Source organism: Mytilus trossulus, chromosome 6, assembly GCF_036588685.1.
Source record: "Mytilus trossulus isolate FHL-02 chromosome 6, PNRI_Mtr1.1.1.hap1, whole genome shotgun sequence".
Taxonomy (NCBI): domain Eukaryota; kingdom Metazoa; phylum Mollusca; class Bivalvia; order Mytilida; family Mytilidae; genus Mytilus; species Mytilus trossulus.
The window spans coordinates 47,310,129-47,317,380 of record NC_086378.1 but is presented as its reverse complement, the minus strand read 5'-3'; the positions used below and the strand labels follow the sequence as shown (position 1 = coordinate 47,317,380).

At 30.0% G+C, this 7,252-nt stretch overlaps 1 long non-coding RNA gene across 1 annotated transcript; it reads left to right on the top strand.

The window, feature by feature from the left end:
* The first annotated feature begins 326 nt into the window (after positions 1-326).
* LOC134723462 (uncharacterized) lies at positions 327-4,597 on the top strand. Its single transcript, XR_010108079.1, has 3 exons — positions 327-413; positions 1,864-1,901; positions 4,069-4,597. It is a non-coding gene; the product is annotated as an uncharacterized LOC134723462 (long non-coding RNA).
* The last annotated feature ends 2,655 nt before the right edge of the window (positions 4,598-7,252 follow it).

The following is a 7,252-nucleotide window of genomic DNA, read 5'->3' as shown; positions in this document are numbered from 1 at the left end:
CAACGTGGCTAGCAGATGATAGCGTAAATTGTAAAGAGAATGGTAAGCATAGAAGGTTCAACCTACGCAATTTTCTTTTATTCGTACACAGATTATGGGAATCCTTTTGAAAACGTATACCCTTCGTCACGAAATCACACATAACAATACACTTTCCAAACTTTATAATAGTTGTGAACATAACACATACGTATCAAATGTCAAACAAATCAAATGCACCCCCGTCCTTATTTCAATTAGGCCGAATGATTTTTTGTCATATAATGCAAGTGAGAAAGCTATTATAGATAATTAGTCCATTATTCACAAACTTTGTGAAAACTATTCATACATTATCATGTCATAGTATTATCGTTCGTATAAATATTCATCAATAGAAAATTGCCACCATAAAAAAATCTCAGAGCGATAAGGTAAGTTATAATTAGGTATTTGATAAGGTATTTTAAATTAAGCACTTCTTATTCTATCGCTTAGGGGAACAGTTCAAACATAACAAATTAGAAGAAATAAAACACTGAATAAATCATTAATTAGTCAAATGTTATCTACTAGTATGCTAAATAGAAACACAAGAATCATTACCTTCAGGTTTAACGTTACGAGGCCATAGTAGCTTTAGATGTCCATATTTATGCTGAAAATTATTGATTATTAAAAGATTCATATTTCTGCAAAACTTTAATACACACCAAAACATGGTTGTATTATAATTACATATTTACTGACTGTACATTTGCCTTGTCCCGATTGAGATTTGTTTTATTTAATGGGATTAGAAATACGGGTCATATATCTATACATCTAACAGGAACGACAACCCGTTAGAAGCAGCAGTTTCATTCCTTTGGATTCACCTTGATGTATTTATTCTTGCATGCTTTATTAGATTAAAACATCTGTAAACTGATGTTTGTTTTTATCTCTTAACATTTTATTTAACAGAAGAAAATAAATAACTGAAATAGTTATCAAAGGTACCAGGATTATAATTTATACGCCAGACGCGCGTTTCGCCTACATAAGACTCATCAGTGACGTTTATATCAAAATATTTAAAAAGCCAAACATATACAAAGTTGAAGAGTATTGAGGATCAAAAATTCCAAAAGGTTGTACCAAAGACGGGCAAGGTAATCTATGCCTGGAATAAGAAAATCTTTTTTTTTCTCGAAAAAATTCAAAGTTTTGTGAATAGAAAATTTATTAAAAAGACTACATTATTGATATTCATTTCGGTGTTGACTACTGGGCTGGTGATACCCTCGGGAATGAAACATTGACGTTTTTGAAAATATTTAGCGATATCGAATGCAACAATATTAATTTTATTTAGTTGTTTTCTATATTTGTTTATAAAAAGCACTATTGAATACAAAAAAAAAGAAGATGTGATAAGCATTATTGTATATAAAAAAGATTATGATTAATTTGACTGATAGCAATACCTGTTCAGAAAGGGAAAGGTAAATATGATGAAAGACATTATTTATCTTACAAATATCAAAAAAAGATATACATGTTTTTCAAATACTTCGACTAAAATGTCATTTTTAAGCATTTGTTTGTGGTTTACTCAAAAATCTAAGTTCGATACTTCAAACAATGTAAATTGAATTTTATTAAAAGCAGATTGTATTGTGTACAATATAATAAATTTTCAGAACATAAATGGGACACATTTAATTGCAGTCCCTGCTAACTCAAATCAGCAAATATGATACTTAGAGTTGGATTGCAATACTTTAGGTTTTCCTTTATATTGTGTCATACAGTACATATGTTTTTATCATGTTTGTGTTCAATGCCAAAGACGGATATTGCGTTAAATTTGTAGTATATGATTTTTGTTTTTGTTTTCAGAGAATGGTAAATCGCGTGATTACCGTATGTTTACAACTGTAAGTTTAATATGTTTATTTTTGCACGATCACCAAGCGCAATAGAGTATATCGTAACAGGTTGCATTTGTGTAAATATTGACAATGCATTTCCCATAGGAACTCACTTTACGCCTAAAACAGTACCACTTTTACTATGAAGTTTTGAAAAAAATCATATCCTAGAATGGAAGTTATTATGCACTACTATTGTTTTCAAAGATCAAAATATAGGGCTGTACGGCATATTTTCAACGGTTATTTGTCCCAAACTTCTAAGAAGTTTAAACTAACACTAACTGTCTTAACTGTTCCAACCTCGACTGTAATGTTACCACAGATTTCAAAATAAACAATATTCACATGTATATTTACTGGTAACATTCCCAAGTAATGTCTCTATGAGATGCAACCTATAGATCAGAAACTTATTATATATGAATGTTCTATGTTCCCCAAATTAGGCGTAGTTTGCGAAACAGCTGTATTTACAAAGTGCAATCTTAAGAATACTTTTGCCCTACGAAACTAAACTATTCCTCTGAGAACGATTACTCGCATCCAAAAAGATCAAACTGTTTCGTCGTGTTCGCTAGATTAAATTTTTATTTCATACAGTGAAGCCTATTAAGTTTAAAAAAAAAACTAAAAAAACCCAATAGACCTATATAAAAGAGGGTCGAAAGATTCCAGTAGTACAGTCAACCTCATAGATCAAAAACAACTTCTGAAACAGAAACATATCTGCTTAAGCAAATGCCTATTTCATAAATAGATGTACTATAATTTATTGCCATGATTGTAGTACGGTCAAATGATATGTTTTCCTGTGAAGACACATTGATATCGTAACTATTAAAAATAAATTCCAACAGAATTATCATAATTAACTTTTATATCAAATATGACAAAGTCTGAGATCATCATCATTTCACACATTTCTCTTTGTTTATTGTTCTTACTGTAGATGATTGTTAAGAATCCACTGACCACTTTGTTCTCTTGAGATATCTTTTTTTTTGTAACTTTTTTGAAAATTTTTAACATATTTTACTTTATCTTCTCAAAAGCGAGTTGCATATGACGGTTTCGACCTAGCGCGTGTAGAAACCGTTGGAAAACTTATGACATTTTAGCATATAAGTCACCTTCTCTGTAAGAATAAAAAAATATTTTGGGAGAATATAAAGCAACTTCTTTTTCTTAAGAAGGTTTTTGAAAATTACTACGTTTTCAAGCAAATATGTAAGAAAGTTATTCGGAAATGTTTGTTTTCTTCGTCGATATGTCCATGATGTCACAATTTCTATATCTTACATTGTAGCGATGCGATATCCAACATCCACATAACCAGACATTAAAGAAAAAAAGTTTTTTTTTATTGCAATTCCGACTGGGCTAACACTGTTTAAGACATTTAAGATGTTCTCATCTCTTTTGCTATAAAAACTGACGAAAATTCCATGCAATTTGAGTTTGTTTCAGTGTCGATACTCTATGAATCAGATTTTTGTATATGTATGTGTTTTGTTTAAAGTTTTTATAGAATTCTTGTAAATGATCACGGCACAGTTACTAAAATTGTCATGTTAAAACAAAAACAAAAAGCAACAGTTTGTCTTTCTGTGAAAATATTCTATTTAATTGTAAAAATAAAACAGTTTTTCGAAAAGTTATTCTTGTCAATATAGTGCAAATTGACAAAATGCATTGCATTTTGTTGGTTTCAGACACCAAAAATCAAGTTGTTGGTATTCCTATCATTAATTTGAGCCCACAACAACATATGTACGTAAAAAAGTGTCAACGATACCAAACTTCATGCAAACTACTACTCAAAACAATAGGCTTATCGGTCAGATTAACCGGTAGGAATGTTAAAGGGTTACATTTTTGTAAGTTATATTACAGATTAATTTGTAAAAATCTCATAATATAGATGTAAACGGTGTGGATATAAACATTTCCAGTTTTAATGGAATAAAAGGCCGACATATGAAATTATCTTAATGAAATTCCGTTCATTACTTGTGAAAATCTAAAATAGACAGTCGTTTTATCAGAAATGGTTTAAGTTAAAGAATTGATCAGAAAAAAGGTGATTCCGAAACGATTAGCATGATTACCGTTGACGAATCAACTTCGTATATTCAATTCTTCAATTCAGATTATATAACTTGTTTTGTAGATATTTGATCTTCATGACTGCCGATAAAAGCAATGGATCATTTCTTAATGACGAAGTAATATACACTAAAAAGGATAGCATATGGACTTTCAAACCTTTCATCAACAGAGCACTAGGGAAAAGGAATTATGATGGCGTTTTCCGTCTTTCACAAGAAAACCCGCTGGACATACCTGTCAACAACTATGATACTGATTTATATGAAAGCCAGCCAGTACAGAAGCGGTTAGAGTCTAGACGAAAAGTCTATTTTTTTCGTTCACTTCCAGCGTTAATATATTTTCTTAGAACTAATTCGCGATATTTACAACGTGGTTTAAGATTTTAGATGTGTTTTTAACAGAATATCTTATGAATGCTACTGTTTCTATATTTGTAACAGTTATAAAGTTAAGGCTTATGGTGAATAATAAGCAATACAACAGCCACATCTGCTATTTGTGTTTGCAGACAAACAATTTCCTAATACTTCTATGTGTTTTACTTTTAAACCGTTTAGACATTTTAATAAATATGGACATGAATTTGATGGATAGCGTTTAATTGTTGAACCTTTTTAAGTTTATTAAAGCATCATTCAAAGGTAAAATAAACTAACAATAGGATTGTTAATTATTGTTTATAGACGTACATGTCAGTTCGTATTATGAAGTTAATCAGTTATATCTTCTTCTTTGATTGTTCATTATAAGAAAAAGAAGGATGTTGATGTACGCATTATTGTAAATATAACGGAATTTGATTAGACTGTCAACAAAGTGAGAGGTTAAGCGCTATAAAACCAGGTTTAATCCACCAGGAATATCTGATTAGATTTTTATCTGTGTTCAGTATTTTGTGATTTCACTTTTTTTTTCAAATCCATACTCAAATATAAAAAGTGATCAGTTTGAATATCTCATTTTCGAAATTATTCGATCTTCCTAGCCAGCACCAAGACCTCACATAAGGTTTGAGTCTTTAAATACATTGTATGTAGAAAACATAAAATGAAGTGATGTCGACCTATTTCAATGTCACAACTACTAGTATAGTGATTAGACCAACGGACTTGGTTGTCAATAACTAAATATCGTTGTTTGGTTTTTAAGGACTATCAACCCTAATACCGTATGTATCACTAGTTAACCAAATGAATGTTATTCGGAATAAGTCAAAACAGCTTTTAGAATATTAATAATAAATTATAATTAGTTATCAAAGGTACCAGGATTATAATTTAGTACGCCAGACGCGCGTTTCGTCTACATAATACTCATCAGTGACGCTCAATATCTAAATATTTATAAAGCCAAACAAGTACAAAGTTGAAGAGCCTTGAGAATATAAGTCAGTTTCAGTCTTGATCTTTATTTCTTTTTTGTTTGTCTTTGTAGATATACTTATAAATTAACTTTGGATTATACCTATAGCAAAGCTTTCAAAGGATTTACGAAATGTAGGAAATTGGATATGACGCCATTTTTAAAATGAGCGGTGGCCATCTTGGAAAAATGAAAATTTTTAATGGCCAGCAGCTGATTTGTTTTAATTATCGTTTAATCAACTTCTATACTAAATTTCATGCTTGTATCACGATATGCACAATTACCTCCTCAATATCTCATACTATTGTTCGTTTAAGAGTTATGAAGAGTGTATCATAATTTTGACTGCTCTATCCCTATTTTAATATTTGACCTATTATATCTGCCTGTTTTGTTCAATGTAATGAAATTATGTACGGCTGTCATACAAGTGAAAGATTTAGCTAGCTATAAAACAAGATTAATCCACCATTTTTTTATATATTAAGAAAACTGCGTTTTTCATAACATGTTAAGACGAACAATGTATCCACTGTGTCACAAAGTCTGTATTATTTAGATAAGTTGTTTGCTCTTTAATAAGACCTGTTCATTGTATGTTCAGACCTTTAAGTACAAGTATTTGGAATTTACACTTAATGCTTTTCAACTTTGTAGTACTACATGTTGTACATGTTTGGCTTTATGACTGATCTGAGCGTCACAAATGAGTTTTATGTAGACGAAACGCGCGTCTGACGTATCAAATTATAAGCCTGGTACATATTATTAGTAATCGTACATTTATTTAAGAATGCGGTCTAATTATATCGCACTTTATATATAAGAAAACCAAAAAAAAAAAACAGAATTTCTCTCACTGTACAGATACAACAAACTCAAGATATACATTCTTGTTTTTATGAACATTCGAATGCACAATTAATGATAGTAATCATAAGGATAGCCCCTGTTAGTAAACAATAGTACATAAAAGAGGTGCCCCTTCGAATGTATGTCTTTTAACTTTCAACGTCGGGACATAATGTCAATTCTTTAAACAGTATGTTTAACCTGTACTCTTTCATGTAAATATAAAAATGTATCCCAAAACACGTATTACATTTTGAACTTATCAGCTTTTAATGAATTTTTGCTTTAAAAAAAACCAAGAAGTAAATTGATTATTTTACATTGAAATGTAAAACAAATATACTTTTTACGTATTTTCAAAAAGATGCCTTTCAACAAAATTGCTTCATGGCATGTTAATGTGCATCAAGTATACTAAGATTCGTTGTTAGAAGCAAAATCGAGTATGCATTTGAAATCGTTTTGTGCATAGCCATTGATCTATTCAGTTATTTATCTATATCATTTAGAGTATTTTATCATTTAATAATTATCACAAACTTTGGTTTAAATGTTCATTAAATCTGTCATAAGCTGAAAAGTGTATATGATTACGCACTTTTCTGTTATAGTTATTTCAAACAAATAAGTGTTATCTTTGAACAAGCAAATACTTGCAATGAAATTTAAAAAAAATAATTAATTTTATTGTTATTGTAGTGCGACCTTTCATATAGGTACACCTGTTGTATGTTGTATAACATGACTTGTCATTGGCCTATCGCAAGTTTGCTTATAAAAGACCACTTATGTAAACTTATTCAGGCCTTCGGGTCATTGTATGATTATGTTAGATTTTTATTTTATGATAATTCGAATGTCGTGTCCTGATAAGTGACAGTTTAATTAAAATAATAATTTTCATATTAATAATATTTCCAGTATAACGACCGCTTTCATAAGTTTCTGTTGTCATACACGGGACATCTCTATAAACAATGATAAATAAATAAGGTTTTTGTGGGGTTAAGGTGCTGTTGAATAAT